Source organism: Mobula hypostoma, unplaced genomic scaffold, assembly GCF_963921235.1.
Source record: "Mobula hypostoma unplaced genomic scaffold, sMobHyp1.1 scaffold_186, whole genome shotgun sequence".
NCBI lineage: Eukaryota > Metazoa > Chordata > Chondrichthyes > Myliobatiformes > Myliobatidae > Mobula > Mobula hypostoma.
The window spans coordinates 63,518-80,557 of record NW_026948180.1 but is presented as its reverse complement, the minus strand read 5'-3'; the positions used below and the strand labels follow the sequence as shown (position 1 = coordinate 80,557).

The following is a 17,040-nucleotide window of genomic DNA, read 5'->3' as shown; positions in this document are numbered from 1 at the left end:
ATTGGATTAGACATTGGCTCAATGGAAGAAGCCAAAGAGTGGTAGTAGAGAATTGCTTCTCCGAGTGGAGGCCTGTGACTAGTGGTGTGCCCCAGGGATCAGTGCTGGGTCCATTGTTATTTGTCATCTATATCAATGATCTGGATGATAATGTGGTAAATTGGATCAGCAAGTTTGCTGATGATACCAAGATTGGAGGTGTAGTAGACAGTGAGGAAGGTTTTCAGAGCCTGCAGAGGGACTTGGACCAGCTGGAAAAATGGGCTGAAAAATGGCAGATGGAGTTTAATACTGACAAGTGTGAGGTATTGCACGTTGGAAGGACAAACCAACGTAGAACATACGGGGTTAATGGTAAGGCACTGAGGAGTGCAGTGCAACAGAGGGATCTGGGAATACAGATACAAAATTCCCTAAAAGTGTCGTCACAGGTAGATGGGTCGTAAAGAGAGCTTTTGGTACATTGGCCTTTATTAATCGAAGTATTGAGTATAAGAGCTGGAATGTTATGATGAGGTTGTATAAGGCATTGGTGAGGCCGAATCTGGAGTATTGTGTTCAGTTTTGTTCACCAAATTACAGGAAGGATATAAATAAGGTTGAAAGAGTGCAGAGAAGGTTTACAAGGATGTTGCCGGGACTTGAGAAACTCGGTTGCAGAGAAAGGTTGAATAGGTTAGGACTTTATTCCCTGGAGCGTAGAAGAATGAGGGGAGATTTGATAGAGGTACATAAAATTATGATGGGTATAGATAGAGTGAATGCAAGCAGGCCTCTTCACTGAGGCAGGGGGAGAAAAAAACCAGAGGACATGGGTTAAGGGTGAGGGGGGAAAAGTTTAAAGGGAACATTAGGGGGGGCTTCTTCACACAAAGAGAGTATGGAAGTGGGAGTATGGAATGAGCTGCTAGACAAGGTGGTAAATGCAGGTTCTTTTTTTAACATTTAAGAATAAATTGGACAGATACATGGATGGGAGGTGTATGGAGGGATATGGTTCGCGTGCAGGTCAGTGGGACTAGGCAGAAAATGGTTCGGCACAGCCAAGAAGGGCCAAAAGGCCTGTTTCTGTTTTGTAGTTTCTATGGTTCTATGGTTTAACTCCGGAGACAAACATCTGATCCCAGAACAGAAATACTCACTCAACACCTCATAAATCTGGGCAACTTAATCCCCGGGTCCATTTCACATGGAATGAAAACTGTGATATCCCAGGACCCAACCTCAAAGAGTCACAGAGCTGAATCTGCCGCTCACCAACCCTGAGAGTCTCACACAACATCCCCATGTCTCAGACTGGGTACTGCAATCTGGGATTTCCCCACAACCAATGTCCAGCTGCTAGAAATTTCTGCTTCATTGCAGAAGGACGACCATCCAGCCCCATCTGTAGAAGCACTAACCAAAGTCAAAACCGAAACATTGACAGTTCCATATGCCTGGAATGTGGATCACAGGACTCCCCCAGTACTCTTTGCTGACAGTAAAATGCTGTAGTGTGTCATCCAGTCACCAGCACCTCTGCACCAATGCACAACACAACTGGTACCTGATGACCCTCTGGCATTCCAGCTAACAAAAACTGATTCTGGAAATACCTCAGCGAGGCCAAAGGTGCAAAAGAACACTTCACAATGAAGACAAAGGTTAGAGGAAAGATTGCTGATATGTAACATTGAGGTAGTGGGACACAGGGTGGACCGAGGTTGACCCAGATGGTTGATACACATCACTGAATAGGGGGTGGGGGGTGAGGAGACTGGACAGAGGTGGAACAAGATGGGTAGGGATGAGCAGATGGAACCAGGTGGGAGAAGGTATCAATGACAATCACTGATGGTCCTCCAGCTATACACAGATACTGAATAAACAGTACATACTACTGTATGAAAGATACTAAAATGACAAAGTTAGAACAAACAATAAGAACTTTGACATATGCCCTTTGACCCTCACCGAAGTTTTATCAACACACCATAGAAAGTTTCCCATATGGATACTTCACGCTTTTGTATGGTAACTACTCTGCCCGTGACTGCAAGGAAATGCAGAGACCTTTGGATACAGATCAGCACATCACAGAAACCATTCTCCCCCCTAGACTTCCCAGTCCCTTGGTAAAGCAGGCAGTGAAATCAAAGATCCCAACAACCTGGGATGGTCTCCCTTCTCACCCAACCCAATCAGGTAGAAGACACAGCAGCCATAAAGCTCAAATGTGAGAAGCCTCAGGAAGCGAGGCGAGTTGGGGGAAGTTAACGGGACTCAGTGGGCAACATCAGATTTCCCCAACACAACGTGGAGGAGACATCACCACCCATCTGGGGACTGGGAGCACTCACCGCGTGACCTTGTGTCACAAAGCAGAGGGCGGGGCAGATTGGCAGTAAACAGCCTACATGACCTGTCGGTGAGTCTCCCATTTCAATTCTGCGGAAATAGACAGCCTGGGCTCCCGGTTTGGATCGTTGAATGCAGATTACGTTAAGTCTACACATTTTTTCGAGCCCAGATAACTGGGTACTAAATGAGTAACTGGCCCTCAGTTCGGGGCTGACGGCCAACATTAGATCTCCCCGCTCGGGATCGGTCTCAATACTCACCGCTGGGAAAACTGATATCTTCGGCCCGCAGAGTGATCCCGACCCCCGGCTCCCCGACCCAGGAGGCGAGGACCCTTTCCCGATCCCGCAGATGATCCGCTTCAGCACTGAGCGGAAAGGAAAACACCGCCCACCTGGAGACTGTGAGCATGCGCGAAGTGATTGTTACTCCAGCACCTCTGTAAAAATTAAAGTCAAAATTAACAAGCGGAGAATTTAACAGCGACGCATATTAAATAGAGGGAACTTTACGGAAGCACGGTTTGGGGAGAGGGGGTGTTGGCTGTTGGGGAAAATACCTCTAATAACATTGGGATATTTGATCGTGTTTTGTGAAATCCAGGTGCTGTGACTGTTTATTTAGGTATTTGTGAAATTCCTCCTCGCTCGACCCCTTGTCCCAGGAAGCTGGGAAATACCTGTACACAAGTGTAAGCATTTTTCCGCTCTTTCCAATGGGTGCCATTGGATTCCAGGAAGGAGCTATATTGAGCAAGGAATGAACTTTGAAACCTAAGTTTAAAAGTTGAAAATAATGAAAGAAAAATTCACTGCTCGCTTATCTTCGACCTGATTTTGATGAAATATCCAAGGTAATCATCCAAAATCCTCTTCTACACCCGGATAAATTTATTTTTTTTTCACAAACCAAATGTAAAAAAAAAAATTTCTGGGCTATAAGCTAGTTTGACATCATTTTGACTATCATTAATAGCAGATCAACCCCTTGGCCGAGCTCCATCAACTGTAGTTAATTGGAGAGAGGCTGTTTTTCTCTTCGTGTTGATAGGAAAAAGAATAACTTAGTGAGGCAATGAATGAGACGAAACGCATTTCTAAACCTCCCAAATGGTTGCTCTCCTCCCGTTAACATTTTTCACTTCCAAACTATGATATTTTCTATTCATATAGATTTGATAATACTTTATATAAAGATTCAAGCTTCTTTAACTCTTTATATATTTAAAGACTAAACAGAAGCTGGATTGTTCTAACCATGTAATACCCGATGTGTGAGGATACTGTCAGTATCGACACTCACAGATACACTTCCTGTCCAAACATTTCTGCGAGAGAAATAGTACGAGGCAGAGATGCCAACCTGCCGCTTTCGATACTAATATTCAGCAATATTCATGGCTTTAGCAACAGTTCATTAGACGTTCTTTTTTTATACTTGATTACTTGGTTCCAATGTAGGTATCTAAAAGTGTAAAAAGCTTATTTGCTTTATTTCTATTATTTTTATACCTGCTTAGGAATACTGCTAAGCACTGTGGGCCCTGCTGTCTGCTCTGACTCAGTCATATTAGTAAGGCTACATCTGTGGTGGTCCGTGTATTACTCGCTAATACAAAGTAAATTTTTGTCATTAACAACCCTGTGGCTTCTAAGCAAACAACGTTACTTTACTTGCCTGATAATTATATTTTATGATAATTAGTGAGTACAACTGTGCAATACTTTGTCATATTATTAAATTAAGTATTACATGTTATATTGTACCAGTTATGCACTGAAATGTCCTGATAGGCTATAAGTTTGTTAATGTCTTAACTATCACTATATTTCTGTGGAGCTCTGGAATTCATATATTTCTTTCATCTTGGTTAAGTGCTTGACATTATAAGAAGCCCTATTCATATGCATATATATATATATGTGTGTGTGTGTGTGTGTGTGTGTGTGTGTGAGTGTGAGTGAGTGAGTGAGAGACAGACATGAGTGAGAGAGAGACAGACATTATATATGTCACACCCAATTTGTGTACCTACTCAGTGGACAAGGAAGTTCCCCAGTACATGAAATGAGCAGGTACACACATTGGGTGTGACATACCAGGGGTGATTGATAGGTTCGTGGCTTAAGGTGGAAGGAGTCAATTTTAGAAAACCTGTCAATTTTCAATTATCTGAAACAGAAATACACAAAAGTTATTAACTTCAAACTTTCTGCATGATCACTCACAGAGTGGAACTACACGTACATGTAACGAGAGCTGTAAACTTCAGGCCTTCTAGCTTAGGCCATGAACTTATCAACCACCCCTCGTTCAGCTCCAACACGTAAAAAACTGGCACTGCACCCCTGCTCCAGCCGTCAGACAGATCTCGGGCCTGGGACTTTCCGAATTTAAGCGGCCCAGATTCACACAAACTCGGGTATGTTTCTCACTCACCGCCGCCCCGAATCGGAGAACCACCGACGGCAGCTGCATTCGGCACCGCGCATGCGTTTAGCAGGAGGTTCGCTGCAGGGCCACCGGTGGCCGGAGGACCACGCAGCGCCACCAGTTGCCGGAGGTCCACGCAGCGCCACCAGTGGCCGGAGGACCACGCAGCGCCACCAGTGGCCGGAGGTCCATGCAGCGCCGCAAGTAGCCGGTGGCCCATGCAGCGCCGCCAGTGCCCGGAGGCCGGAACGACAACGGAGAGGAAAATCAGAAACACGACAAAGTCTGCAGACGCTGGAAATCCAAAGCAACACAAACAAAATGCTGACGGAACTCAGCAGCCCGGGCAGCAACTATCGAAAAGAGTCAACAGTCGACGTTTCCAGTTGAACCCTCCTTCAGGACTGAGATGAAATGGGGGAAATATTTGAATAAGATCGGGGCTGGCGAGGAAATGTCTCGCTGGAAGATGATAGGTGAAGTCAGGTAGGTGGGAAAGCTGAAGAGCTGAAGAAAATAGAATCTAATAGGAGAGGAGAGTGGAGAATAGGAGAAAGGGATGGAGCAGTGGACCCAGAGAGAAGTGATCAGCAGGTGAGAGGATGTGAAAAGTCAGAGAGGAAGAGAGGGAGTGGGAGGGAGGGGTGAGGGGGAGATTTGTTCACCAGACGGAGAAATCGATATTCATACCATCAGGTGAGGGGGCGGGGGTACTCAGACGGAATATAAGGTGCTGATCCTGGAGCCTGAGGGCGGCCTCCTCTTGAAAATGTTTGAACACCGGAAAGTCCCGCTCGGTGCGGATAGTTCAAAGGTTAATTTATTATCAAAGCAGGTATTTATGAACAACTCAGTTTTAATTCTCCTCCACAGGGTCATGAAAACAAAGAAAGAACATGAAAGTCGTTCAGAGAGAAAAATCAAACTCCCACCCCACCCCCCACATCAAAAAGAACGGCATCCCGATCATCAACCCCCAAAACCCACCCCTCCCGCACAAAAGGGAACAATAACATCGATCCCCCCCCAAAAAACAACAGCCCTATCACGCACAACTGCGGAGGATCTGGTGTCACCAGTGTCGAGGCGGCCGCATCGGGAGCAGCGGACACAACGGGCGACCCCGGAAGATTCACAGGTGAAGTGTCGCCTCACCTGGAAGGATGTTTGGACAACGGAGAGAGTTCGGCCGTCCGGCCCTTTCACTGTGACACCCCGAACTCCACATCAAATCCGTCCACACGAATCTGGGCGAACTTTAATGACCAATAAATATAATTCCTCTCAGTGATCAGCTGTCTGAGTGATCCCCTGACTCTGAGAGGAAGGGGTGTCTATGGTCCACATTGTCAGGGTGTTGAGTTTACCAGGAGACAGAGACTGCAGGGACGGGAGGTTTTCTGTTGACTAATACACTGTGTGTGGACCCCGCTGGCAATTCTGGTGTTGTGACCCGAATGGAGACAAACACCACGCTGCCCACTCCACCAACAACACGGCACAGCCGGACACATAACAGGGGACTTTACATCTCACAACACTGGATTCAGTGATGAAACCCGGGATTAATGTTGTTGTCCCACTGAAATCATCAGAAACGTCCATTCAGGTGTTTTTAAATACCAGCGCTCCCCCACAGGTGACGTCACACAGGCGCACGCACGCACCTGACGTCACACATGGGCTCCCCAGACCGGGATCTGCCCTCACGTGCGCGGAGAGCTCGAGCTTTGTCGGTTTAACGACTGGCCAACGAAACGCGTGACCAGCCCCTCCCCGCACCGATGTCAACAGAGGATTCAGGCGCCGCGCTATTCCCATTGGTGCGAAGCGATGTCAATCACTGGTTACAACCAATAGCAGAGGCGGACCAGCCGAGAGGGCGTTACCCCGCCCCCGCCGTCGCTCTGTCCGTCAAAGCGGAACAAATCCCAAAGTAAATGTCCGCTTTCTGATTTATTTCCATTTCCCTCCGAGGGAACAAAATCTTTTACATCAGCTGCTGAGAAAATCACCTTTGTTCTACCCCCATGTGAGATGAAGAGAGGTGAGTTACACCCAAGGTGCGGGACACGGGAAACTGGGTGAGAGTCGGGAAGGGGAATGAGGTGAAATGGCCATCGCAGAGTAATCTTGTGTCCGTCCCACACAACAACAGGTGGGTCCACTTTAGAAACTGTTGGGGGGATCACTGACAGAGGAAAGTCAAAGGGGTGAGAGGGGATTCGTTAGTGAGGGGAACAGAACAAGAGGGGACTAATATCCCAGTGGTGAGGCTCGCTAGTGCTAGTGTGGGGAGAGGGTGATGTGGTTAAAATAAGTTGTAGGGGGAATGGGAGCCAGACTGACAGAACAGATAGTGGGGAGGGTGAATTGAATTGAATTGACTTTATTACATACATCCTTCCTATACATGAGGAGCAGAAATCTTTACGTTACGTCCCCATCCAAATGTGCAATGTGTAATTTATAGTCATTTATAATAAATAGTTTGTACACAGGACAGTCAATATAACATGGAAATACAATTGTATCAGCATGAATTAATCAGTCTGATGGCCTGGTGGAAGATGATGTCCCGGAGCCTGTTGGTCCTTTTGCTGTGGTACCGTTTCCTGGATGGTAGCAGCAGGAACAGTTTGTGGTTGTGAATTGGGTCCCCAATATCCTTTGGGCCCTTTTTACACACCTGTCTCTGTAAATGCCCTGAATAGTGGGAAGTTCACATCTACAGATGTGCTGGGCTGTCCACACCACTCTCTGCAGGTTCCTGCGATTAAGGGAAGTACAGTTCCTATACCAGGCAGTGATGCAGCCGGTCAGGATGCTCTCAATTGTGTCCCTGTAGAAAGTCCTTAGGATTTGGGTCCCCATCCCAAACTTCTTCAACCATCTGAGGTGAAAGAGGTGCTGTTGTGCTCTTTTCACAACACAGCCGGTATGTACAGACCATGTGAGATCCTCGGTGATGTTTATGCTGAGGAACTTAAAGCTGTTCACCCTCCCAACCCCAGATCCATTGATGTCAATAGGGGTTAGCCTGTCTCCATTCCTCCTGTCGTCCACAATCAGCTCCTTTGTTTTTGTGACAACGAGGGAGAGTTTGTTTTCTTGACCCCCGTCAGATGTTGTTCAGACCTCAGATAGAGTCAGCAATCAAATGGTTGAGCATGGTGCGATGAATGTGCTGAGCTGTGCATATCACAATGCAAGAAGCATCGTAGGAAAGCCAGATGAGCTCAGGACAGGGAATTATGATATTGTCACCATTACTGGGACTTGGTTGCACCCAATCGTCTGAGGGATTTAGAGGAACAAATTTGCAGAGGGATCGCAGACCATGCCAAGAAACAAAGGTTGATTCAGTAACTTTCCATATATTGACGGGGACTCCCATACTGTAAAAGGACTAGATGGGGTAGAGTTTGTCAAATGTGCCCTTAATCAGTTCGTAGAATTCCTGACGTAGAAGCTGTTAGGAAATGATCCAGGGCTGGTGACTGCAATTGGTGATCATAATGCCATGAGATTCAAAGTAAATTTGGAAAAATAGTGGTCTGGACCATGGGTTGAGATTCTAACTTGGAGAGAGGTCAATTTTAATGGTTTCAGAAAGGATCCGACAAGCGTGGTTTGGGACAGGCATTTTCTGGCAAAGGAGTACTTGGTAAGTGGGAGGCCTTCAGAAGTGAAATTTTGATGGTGCAGAGATTGTACGTGCCTGCAAAAAAAAAGTTGAATGGTAACTGGTGCAGGGAACCTTGGTTTTTAAGAGATATTGAGGCCCCAGATATTTTGTTCCTCTGCATGTCTCAGACTGTTGGGTGCAACCAAGACTGCTAAATGACTGCAATATCATAATTCCACCCCCAAGGTCATCCAATTTTTTTTTTAGTCGTTTTCTGTTGGTTTCTAAAAGATTCCCAATAGTTTTTGCTCTTTTGTTTGCCCTCTCTTTGGATTTTATATTGGCTTTGGCTTCTCATTTCAGCCACGGTTGTGTCCTCCTGCCTTTCCAATGCTTCCACTTCTTTGGGATGTATCAATCACTCAGCTCCCGAATTGCTCCCAGAAACTCCAGCCACTGCTGCTTCATTCTCTCTCCTACCTTTTCCCTTCCAGACAAGTTTGGCCATCTTCTCTGTCATAGAAACATGGAGAAGTTCAGAATGGAAACAGGCTATTTGGCCCATCTAGTCAACGCTGAGAAAACATTTAATCTGTCTAATGAAACTACCAGCACTGGGACCATCGCCCTCCATACCCCTACCATCCAGGCTCCCATCCAAACTTCTTTTAAATGGTGAAACTGAGCTCATATTCACCACTTGTGCATTCCATACTCTCATGACCATTTCAGTAAAGAGCTTTTCCAAATGTTTCCGATAAATTTTATCCTTCCCCACTTACCCATGACCTCTGGTTGTTATCCCACCCAACCTCAGTGGAAAAAGCTGCTCGCATTTACTCTATCTATACCCTCAAAATTTTATATACTTCTACCAAATCCTCAAAGCCATGTATACTTTTCTTGTTTATGTTTGGAGACTTTTTTGGTGTATAAGATGATGAGGGTATTGATCATGTGGATAGCCAGAGGTTTTTACCCAGGGCTGAAATGGCTAACACGAGGGGGCATAGTTTAAAGGTGCTTGGAAATAGATACCGAGGGGATGTCAGGGGTAAGTTTTTTTACACAGAGAGTGGTGGGTGTGTGTAATGCACTGCCAGCAGCGGTTGTCGAGGCAGATACAATAGGGTCTTTTAACAGCCTCTTAGATAGGTACATGGAGCTTAGAAACATAGAGGTCTATGCTCTAGGGGAATTCTGGGCAGTTTCTAGAGTAAGTTACATGGTTGGCACAACATTTTGGGCTGAATGGCCTGGAATATGCTGTAGATTTCTCTGTTCTGTGTTCTATGTTGAAAAGCAAAATAACTTCTCTTCTTTAATCTGTACAGGGTCCACGATTTAAAAGCCACTTTTCCATACTCCCATACAATCTTTGTCCATCTCCTGAGTAAATAGAGATGATAAAAATACTTAAGATCTCCCCCATCCACATATGGATTGTCATTCCGGTCTTCCAGAGGACCAACTTTGTGCCTTGCAATCCTTTTGCTCTTGATCTATTTCTAGGGTCCCTGAGGATTATCCTTCATTTTTTCTGCAGGGGGAAACTCATGCCTTCTTTTCGCCATCCTGATTTATTTCTTAGGTGTTCTCTTGCATTTCTTATACTCCATAACTGCCTGCCTGCCTATCCCTGTTCTGCAACTCCATTTTGTGCTTCACCAGGGTCTCAATATCTCTTGAAAACCAAGGTTCCCTACAGTTTCTATTTTTACCTTTTATTCTGACAAGCACATACTCGCTTTTTATTTTGAAAACTTCGCTTTGAAGGCCTCCCATTTACCAAGCACCCCTTTTCCATAAAGCAGCCTGTCCCAGTCCACGGTTGCCAGATCCTAGTATCTTAATTCCAGGAGTTGATCCATACCCTGAACACATCCGCCTTTCCTACGCTGCTCCTTGTATTGAAATATACAGGGCTCAGCTTATTCACTGCACCATGCTCAACTTTTTCATTCCTGAATTTGTCTGAGGACTGAACAACATCTGTCTCCACAACCTCTCCACTCTCTGTTCTTCGTTCAGGCTCCCATTCCCCCTGCAACTTTAGTTTAATCCCCCCCCCCTACCCCCACCTCCCACCAAGCAGCTCTATCACCCCTTTGGCTTTCATCTCCCAGATCAATAAAAAGGAGGTGCATACCAGGTACAGGCAGATTGGAACAAATGGGGTACTTATGAGATACAGGAAATTCAAGTGAACACTTATGAAAGAAATAAAAGCAGACATGAGGTTGCCCCAGCAGACAAGGTAAAGGAGAATGCTCATGGATTCTGCAGGTATGTTAAGTGTGAAAAGATTGCAAGGGAAAAATTAATACTCTGCAAGATCAGAATGGTAATCCATATGAGGAGACAAAATAGATGTGGGAGATTTTGTTTTTGCTCAGGAGATGGACACAGAGTCTATAGAAGTGAGGCAAAGCAGCATCAACTTCATGGACCCTGTACAGATTACAGAGATGGAGGTGTTTGCTGTCTGAAGGCAAATTAGCGTGGATAAATCCCCAGGGCCTGACAAGTTGTTCCCTAGGACTCTGCGGCAGACAACTGCATAAATTGTCAAGGCACAAGCACAGGTATTTAAATCATCCTGAGTGACAGGTGAGGTACCAGAGGATTGGAAGACAGACAATGTTGTTCCACCGTTCAAGAAAGGCTCTAAAAATAAAATAGGAAATTATACATTGTGAGCCTGACATCAGTAGTGGGAAATTTATTGGAACGTGTGTGCCAATAGAAAGTTCTTTGGATGTGGGGCCCCATCCCAAGCTTCTGGTGAAAGAGGTGCTGCTGTGCTCTTTTCACAACACAGCCGGTATGTACAGAACATGTGAGATCCTCGGTGATGTTTATGCCGAGGAACTTAAAGCTGTTCACCCTCTCAACCCCAGATCCATTGATGTCAATAGGGGTTAGCCTGTCTCCATTCCTCCTGTCGTCCACAATCGGCTCCTTTGTTTTTGTGACAATGAGGGAGAGTTTGTTTTCTTGACACCAGTCAGATGTTGTTCAGACCTCAGACAGAGTCAGCAATCAAATGGTTGAGCATGGTGAGATGAATGTGCTGAGCTGTGTATATCACAATGCAAGAAGCATCGTAGGAAATCCAGCTGAGCTCAGGACAGGGAATTATGATATTGTAGCCATTTTTGGGACTTGGTTGCACCCAACAGTCTGAGGGATTTAGAGGAATAAATTTGTAGAGAGATTGCAGACCATGCCAAGAAACAAAGGTTGATTCAGTAAGTGATTTTAACTTTCCATATATTGACTGGGACTCCCATACTGTAAAAGGACTAGGTGGGATAGATTTTGTCAAATGTGCCCTTCATCAGTTCGTAGAATTCCTGACATAGAAATGTGCGATGATCTGTTAGGAAATGATCCAGGGCTGGTGACAGGAATTAGTGATCATAATTCTATGAGATTCAAAGTAAATATGTGAAAAGATAGATCTGTACCACGGGTTGAGATTCTAAGTTGGAGAAAGATCAACTTTGATGATATCAGAAAGGATCTGACAAGTGTGGTTTGGGACAGGCTGTTTTCTGGCAAAGGAGTACTTGTAAGTGGGAGGCCTTCAGAAGTTAAATTTTGAGGGTGTAAAGTTTGTATGTGCCTGCCAAAATAAAAGTTGAAAGGTAACTGGTGCAGGGAACATTGTTTTTCCAGAGATATTGAGGTCGCAGATATTTTGTTCCTCCAAATGCCTCAGACTGTTGGGTGCTACCAAGACCCGTTAATGACTACAATATCATAATTCCACGCACTGAGCTCATCGTACTGTTTTTTAGTTGTCTTCTATTGCTTTCCAAAAGCTTCCCAATAGTGTTTGCTCTTTTGTTTGCCCTCTCTTTGGCTTTTATGTTGGCTTTGGCTTCTCATTTCAGCCACAGTTGTGTCCTCCTGCCTTTCCAATGCTTCCACTTCTTTGGGATGTATCGATCACTCAGCTCCCGAATTGCTCCCAGAAACTCCAGCCATTGCTGCTCCGTTGTCACTCCTACCTTTTCCCTTCCAGACAAGTTTGGCCAGCTTCTCTGTCATAGAAACATGGAGAGGTTCAGGACAGAAACAAGCTATTTGGCCCATCTAGTCAATGCCAAAAACATTTAAGCTGTCTCATACAACTACCTGCACCGGGACCATCGCCCTCCATACCTCTACCATCCAGGTACCTATCAAACTTCTTTTAAATGGTGAAACCCAGCTCATATTCACCTGTTGTGCTGGTATCTCATTCCACATTCTCACGACCATTTCAGTAAAGAACTTTTCCAGATGTTCCAGTTAAATTTTCACCTTCTCCACTTACCCATGACCTTTGGTTGTCATCCCACCCAACCTCAGTGGAAAAAGCTGCTTGCATTTACCCTATCTATACACTCATAATTTTGTATACTTCTAACAAATCCTCAAAGCAATGTATACTCTTCTTGTTTACATTTAGACCCTTTTCTAGGTGTATAAGATGATGAGGGGCATTGAGCCCAAGGTTTCTCCCAGGGCTGAAATGGCTAACACGAGGGGCATAGTTTTAAGGTGCTTGGAAATAGATACCGAGGGGATGTCAGTGGTACGTTTTCTTACACAGAGCGTGGTGGGTGCGTGGAATGCACTGCCAGCAGCGGTTGTCGAGGCAGATACAATAGGGTCTTTTAACAGCCTCTTAAACATGGAGCTTAGAACAATAGAGGTCTATGCGCTAGGGAAATTCTGGGCAGTTTCTAGAGTAAGTTACATGGTTGGCACAACATTGTCAGCTGAATGGCCTGGAATATGCTGTAGATTTCTCTGTTCTGTGTTCTATGTTGAAAAGCAAAATAACTTCTCTTCTTTAATCTGTACAGGGTCCATGATTTAAAAGCCACTTTTCCATACTCCCATACAATCTTTGTCCATCTCCTGAGTAAATAGAGATGATAAAAATAGTTAAGATCTCCCCCATCCACATATGGATTGTCATTCCGGTCTTCCAGAGGACCAACTTTGTGCCTTGCAATCCTTTTGCTCTTGATCTATTTCTAGCGTCCCTGAGGATTATCCTTCATTTTTTCTGCAGGGGGAAACTCATGCCTTCTTTTCGCCATCCTGATTTATTTCTTAGGTGTTCTCTTGCATTTCTTATACTCCATAACTGCCTGCCTGCCTATCCCTGTTCTGCAACTCCATTTTGTGCTTCACCAGGGTCTCAATATCTCTTGAAAACCAAGGTTCCCTACAGTTTCTATTTTTACCTTTTATTCTGATAAGCACATACCCGCTTTGTATTTTGAAAACTTCGCTTTGAAGGCCTCCCATTTACCAAGCACCCCTTTTCCATAAAGCAGCCTGTCCCAGTCCACAGTTGCCAGATCCTAGTATCTTAATTCCAGGAGTTGATCCATGCCCTGAACACATCCGCCTTTCCTACGCTGCTCCTGGTATTGAAATATACATGGCTCAGCATATTCACTGCCCCATGCTCAACTTTTTCATTCCTGAATTTGTCTGAGGACTGAACAACATCTGTCTCCACAACCTCTCCACTCTCTGTTCTTCGTTCAGGCTCCCATTCCCCCTGCAACTTTAGTTTAATCTCCCCCTACCCCCACCCCACACCAAGCAGCTCTATCACCCCTTTGGCTTTTATCTGCCAGATCAATAAAAAGGAGGCGCATTCCAGGTACAGGCAGATAGGAACAAATGGGGTACTTACGAGATACAGGAAATTCAAGTGAACACTTATGAAAGAAATAAAAGCAGACATGAGTTTGCCCCAGCAGACAAGGTGAAGGAGAATGCTCATGGATTCTGCAGGTATGTTAAGTGTGAAAAGATTGCAAGGGAAAAATTAATACTCTGCAAGATCAGAATGGTAATCCATATGAGGAGACAAAATAGATGTGGGAGATTTTATTTTTTTGCTCAGGAGATGGACACAGAGTCTATAGAAGTGAGGCAAAGCAGCATCAACTTCATGGACCCTGTACAGATTACAGAGATGGAGGTGTTTGCTGTCTGAAGGCAAATTAGCGTGGATAAATCCCCAGGGCCTGACAAGTTGTTCCCTAGGACTCTGCGGCTGACAACTGCAGAAATTGTCCAGGCACAAGCACAGGTATTTAAATCATCCTGAGTGACAGGTGAGGTACCAGAGGATTGGAGAACAGCCAATGTTGTTCCAGTGTTCAAGGAAGGCTCTAAAAATAAAATAGGAAATTATACATTGTGAGCCTGACATCAGTAGTGGGAAATTTATTGGAACGTGTGTGCCAATAGAAAGTTCTTTGGATGTGGGGCCCCATCCCAAGCTTCTGGTGAAAGAGGTGCTGTTGTGCTCTTTTCACAACACAGCCAGTATGTACAGAACATGTGAGATCCTCGGTGATGTTTATGCCGAGGAACTTAAAGCTGTTCACCCTCTCAACCCCAGATCCATTGATGTCAATAGAGGTTATCCTGTCTCCATTCCTCCTGCCGTCCACAATCAGCTCCTTTGTTTTTGTGACAATGAGGGAGAGTTTGTTTTCTTGACACCAGTCAGATGTTGTTCAGACCTCAGATAGAGTCAGCAATCAAATGGTTGAGCATGGTGCGATGAATGTGCTGAGCTGTGTATATCACAATGCAAGAAGCATCGTAGGAAAGCCAGATGAGCTCAGGACAGGGAATTATGATATTGTAGCCATTATTGGGACTTGGTTGCACCCAACAGTCTGAGGGATTTTGAGGAACACGTTTGTGGAGAGATCGCAGACCATGCCAAGAAACAAAGGTTGATTCAGTAAGTGATTTTAACTTCCCATACATTGACGGGGACTCCCATACTGTAAAAGGACTAGATGGGGTAGAGTTTGTCAAATGTGCCCTTAAACAGGGCGTAGATTTCCTTACGCAGAAGTGTGCAATGGGCTGATGATCCAGGGCTGGTGACAGAATTTAGTGATCATAATGCTATGAGATTCAAAGTTAATATGGAAAAAGAGTGGTCTGGACCATGGGTTCAGATTCTAACTTGGAGAGAGGTCAATTTTAATGGTTTCAGAAAGGATCTGACAAGCGTGGTTTGGGACAGGCATTTTCTGGCAAAGGAGTACTTGGTAAGTGGGAGGCCTTCAGAAGTGAAATTTTGATGGTGCAGAGATTGTACGTGCCTGCAAAATAAAAGTTGAAAGGTTACTGGTGCAGAGAACATTGGTTTTCAAGAGATATTGAGGCCCCAGGTATTTTGTTCCTCTAAATGTCTCAGACTGTTGGGTGCAACCAAGACTGTTAAATGACTACAATATCATAATTCCAACTCCAAGGACATCCAACTATTTTTTAGTCATTTTCTGTTGGTTTCTAAAAGCTTCCCAACAGTTTTTGCTCTTTTGTTTGCCCTCTCTTTGCTGTTTATGTTGGCTTTGGCTTCTCATTTCATTCACAGTTGTGTCCTTCTGCCAATCCAATGCTTCCACTTCTTTGGGATGTATCGATCACTCAGCTCCCGAATTGCTCCCAGAAACTCCAGCCATTGCTGCTTCATTGTCTCTCCTACCTTTTCCCTTCCAAACAAGTTTGGCAATCTTCTCTGTCATAGAAACATGGAGAAGTTCAGTACGGAAACAGGCTATTTGGCCCATCTAGACAAAGCTGAAAAAACTTTTAATCTGTCTACTGAAACTACCAGCAACGGGACCATCGCCCTCCATACCCCTACCATCCAGGCTCCCATCCAAACTTCTATTAAATGGTGAAACTGAGCTGATAATCACCACTTGTGCATTCCATACTCTCATGACCATTTCAGTAAAGAGCTTTTCCAAATGTTTCAGAAAAATTTTATCCTTCCCCACTTACCCATGACCTCTGGTTGTTATCCCACCCAACCTCAGTGGAAAAAGCTGCTCTCATTTACTCTATCTATACCCTCAAAATTTTGTATACTTCTACCAAATCCTCAAAGCAATGTATAATTTCTTGTTTATGTTTGGAGACTTTTTTGGTGTATAAGATGATGAGAGTATTGATCATGTGGATCGCCAGAGGTTTTTCTCCAGGGTTCAAATGGCTAACACGAAGGGGCATAGTTTAAAGGTGCTTGGAAATAGATACCGAGGGGATGTCAGGGGTAAGTTTTTTTACACAGAGAGTGGTGGGTGCATGGAATGAACTGCCCGTTATTTGTGTGAGTGTTACAGTTATTGTGGGGCCAGGCACCCATGCAGCTCAGTGGGAACAGGGAATAATACCAATGGAGAGAGTCATACTAAGCCAGGTCACAGATTGGAGATGGCAGAAATGCCCCATTATTATAGAGACAGGAAGAGCATCAGAGAATTGATGGTCATTCCAGATACCAGCACTGTGCCCAGTTAGAAGATGATTTTGCTCTCCTACTTGTGTTGAACTTCACTGTAACAGTGTGATGCCAGAATACACTTTGACAACTCAAGTGACCTCATCTGAAAGGTTGTCCAACACCGATTGATGGATTTTGTAAATCTTTTTTTACAGGTTAAAAATGACAAGGAAGTTGTCTACTGGAATCTCGAACACAACACGCCAGTTTTGCTGTCTCTGTCCAGATATTTAAGAAGTGGAGCAAGAGATTCACTCGATCATCCTTCCTGCTCAGATTGTGGGGACGGATTCACTCGATC

General features: G+C 44.8%; 2 protein-coding genes across 9 annotated transcripts in view; both read right to left on the bottom strand.

The window, feature by feature from the left end:
* LOC134341475 (NACHT, LRR and PYD domains-containing protein 3-like) overlaps positions 1-4,826 on the bottom strand; it is a 35,764-nt gene extending 30,938 nt beyond the window's left edge. For 4 of the 7 annotated variants that reach the window (XR_010016768.1, XM_063039339.1, XM_063039337.1 and 1 more), the window contains exon 1: positions 2,604-2,782. The gene's annotated coding sequence lies outside the window, so the exon portion shown is untranslated. Of the gene's footprint in view, positions 1-2,603; positions 2,783-4,571 lie in introns of those variants that run through there. The other 3 variants (XM_063039334.1, XM_063039336.1, XM_063039335.1) reach the window with 3 other exon arrangements.
* Positions 4,827-10,506: 5,680 nt separating this feature from the next.
* LOC134341476 (zinc finger protein 239-like) overlaps positions 10,507-17,040 on the bottom strand; it is a 51,169-nt gene continuing 44,635 nt past the window's right edge. The window contains exon 3 of one of the 2 annotated variants that reach the window (XR_010016769.1): positions 10,507-12,453. The gene's annotated coding sequence lies outside the window, so the exon portion shown is untranslated. Of the gene's footprint in view, positions 12,454-15,358; positions 15,969-17,040 lie in introns of those variants that run through there. The other variant, XR_010016770.1, reaches the window with a different exon arrangement.